Here is a 3,502-nt window from a genome sequence, read left to right on the forward strand (position 1 = left end):
ACTGTTGTCCTAGGTAAGCCACGCAGGCTTGGTCTTGGCTGCATATCCACATGCCCAGAGCCCTAACTTAGAATGGAAGGGTCTGAGCCATCAACTACAATGATCACTTGAGGCCTGCTGCAGCCCTAAGTTTATTTTGGCTGACATTAAAAAAACAAAAAAACAAAAAACACTTTAAAAACTAAAGTAAATGTGAATGCCTTCCATGACTGGTGCTCCCTAGCAGCCTTCTCAAACTCGTATGTGCATACAGATCATCTAAGGATATTGTTAACGTGTAGATTCTATTTCACTAGGTTTATGATGGGTCCTGAGGTTCTCCCGTTTCTAAGGAACTCCAAGGTTCTGTTGACCCTGCTGGTCAGTGCACCACACTTTGAGTAGCAAGGCTCTCGAGTTAATATAATCCTCACCACCCTCCAATGCCTAATATCTAGCCCAAGTCACCAGTGATTTTACTTCTTTTGCTTCTATAGGCTTTTGAGTGTGTGACACTGGAAAATCCCTGCCTGCCCCGCCCCCCTTCCCCCCCTTTTAGAATAAGTAGTTCTGTGTGGTCTTTAAGCAAGTGAAAGCCTATCTGCTTCTCTGCCACATGGTAATACATCCTGCCTACAAAATAAATGGCTGTACTTCAAGTATCTGTGCCTCTCTGAAAAACATTAGGACATTCCAGTACAAGAATGGAATGATAATGGCTAGATTTACTGGATACCAAGTGTAATCCAGGTCCTGTGCTAACGGCTTTCCCTGCATTATTTCATTGACCACAGCATCTGGGTGAGGTAGAGACATAGCCACATTTTATAGATAAAGTCACCAGGTTAGAAAAGGTTTTATAACTTACTTAAGGTCACACAACTAATAGTAAGTAGACGACCTGGGATTTGAACCAAGCAGTCTGAATCAGAGTCTGTGCACTTAATTTCTGGCTAGCTCGGGCCGGCAGGCAGAACTTGGTTGCTATTGTTCTGTTTGGCTGAACTTAAATTGTAAGAAGGCAAAGCAGGCAGTTTGGCTAAGTGATGAAGACTTAATAGGGTTTTCCAACCCCGTCCATAATCCCACCATTATAGCTTCATTCCTTTCAATTAACTGCATTAACTACTCAGTTCCCTTGAAAAATGGGTTGGATTCATTAAATATCAGTAGGTAAATAGAGAATCTTGTTGGCTGATAGCAAGAATGGAAATCCAAATAGAAGACTGGATACGTTTGAGAGGGATGGGAATATGCCAAAGACAAATACTGGCTTCCAAGCCACTCAGGATCAGTTGAGCTGGAAATCAAAAGAAACATGGAATCTTCTCATTCTGTCGGCACCTGTCTCGCATGGCTAAAGCTGCTCGGTCAGACTTCTTGTAAATAGGAATTGACTATTTTGGAAAGTGATAAACCTATCTTCGTCCTAATACATGGGTTGCTTTGGCCTGGATAATCAAACTGGCCTTTTGAATAGTGCCAGAGCTGGAGTTTTCATTTCTTTCCTGGCCGCACAGCTTTCTAATCATCAGGAAGCAGTTGGAGATAGTGTTTTCATTCTCCCACTTATTCCCTCGTTCTTCAAAGTTTACCGTTGTGTGCCAAGCACTGTAGGGAATAATCACTGTAGGTGATTTCCCAGAAGAGGAAGGACGGCAAACTGGAAGCAACCCACTGAGATGGAATAAGGGGTGTTGTGGACATATATACAAAGGACTTGGAAACAGAAAGAAATGATTTCAGGCACCTGGGAAGATTCTAAGGCAGAGAAATTAGAACTGAAAGTGGGGTTGCAGTCATGAGGTAGCTAGTTGCTTTCCCTCCCCTCTGAGAAGACCCTTCATCGATGGGCCCCAGTAGTTACCAAATTTAACATTAAAATGTTTGCTATGCAGCCCGGCTGACATGGCTCAGGGGTTGAGCATCGACCTATGAATCAGGAGGTCACGGTTCTATTCCCCATCAGGGCACATTCCGGGGTTGCAGGTTTGATTCCCCAGTAGAGGGCGTGCAGGGGGCAGTCAATGATTCTCATCATTGATGTTTCTATCTCTCTCTCTCTCCCTTCCTCTCTGAAATATGTGTGTGTGTGTGTGTGTGTGTATTATTTTTGCTATGCGGTAGACCACCTATCATTTTTCTGTTAATATTTTTCTTTGAAGTCAAGTTGTTTTAAAACTTTTAATGCATCCAACCAATCACATTTATGTAGTGTGAGGAGCAGTAGAGGTATCACACTTCAGAAAATACTGACCTCCAAGCAACACACCTCCAAGCAATGGGGCCTGGGCAGCCTTTGGTTCAGGATGAACCAGCTGATGACAAATCTGTTGGGAGGCTTCACCCTGGTGTTGCTGGATGATGATGACCTATGGCCACCTAAGCACCCAGCTTGATAACAAGACTCTCCGGGTTCATCCTCTGAGCTCCGAACTGCAAGTGCAGGACAGAGATTCCTGGCGAAATGCACATGTCTGCTGATGGTCTCAACCACGTGTGGTCTCTGTGAGGACACAAGGCCTCCTTCCCTGGTGCCACGTTCAGTTAGCAGAGTCCCCACGGTAGACTTACTTGGGCACTGATTGCTAAAAAGTTGTTCCGTCTGTTGTATTTAGAGGGGGTCTGTTGCCCAAGGTCAACTGCTAAGTGGGTGGTAAGGATATTTATTTAGGTAAGCATCTGCCTTCCCTACTCAAAGGCCTGAACATGCTAAGTGCCTTACATGTAGTGAGTATTTGGCAATATTTGCTGACTTGGAGCAAATATGGCATCACTCAACCCACTTACGCCTCTGGGATACTAGTTAACACTCAAAATTCCCATATCTCTGCCAGATCGGAGATAACCAGGTATCAGAGGTCAACATCACAGAAAGCCATGGGCAATCTCTCAGGGCCTAGACCAGTGATGGCGAACCTTTTGAGCTCGGCGTGTCAGCATTTTGAAAAACCCTAACTTAACTCTGGTGCTGTGTCACATATAGAAATTTTTTTATATTTGCAACCATAGTAAAACAAAGATTTATATTTTTGATATTTATTCTATATATTTAAATGCCATTTAACAAAGAAAAATCAACCAAAAAAAAATGAGTTCGCGTGTCACCTCTGATATGCGTGTCATAGGTTCGCCATCACTGGCCTAGACCTTCCAGCTGTCTGACTGTACCTCCATCTTCAAATGCAGCTGACTCCTGCGATCAGCCTAGTGGTTAAACTGATCATATAACTTTAAAAGAAACTAAGCAGACCAAGTTCAATTCACTTTTCAGAGTAAATGAAACACAAAATATTTACCCTAAAAAATGGTGCAGTGCTGAGCAATCAGGTAGATTTAGATGGAGGAAAATGTTCAAATTGGTAAGGAAATCACACCGCAAAAGTATAACAATTAATTCAGAGTGGGAAAAGGAAAAACAGGCTCTTCTCACATACTCTACTGAAAAGTCAATGATTTTCTGTTAATATGGATAGCAAAATTCCAAACCATCACTATGGTCTTTTTTTTTTTTTTTAACTTG

Source organism: Myotis lucifugus, unplaced genomic scaffold, assembly GCF_000147115.1.
Source record: "Myotis lucifugus unplaced genomic scaffold, Myoluc2.0 scaffold_345, whole genome shotgun sequence".
Lineage (NCBI taxonomy): Eukaryota > Metazoa > Chordata > Mammalia > Chiroptera > Vespertilionidae > Myotis > Myotis lucifugus.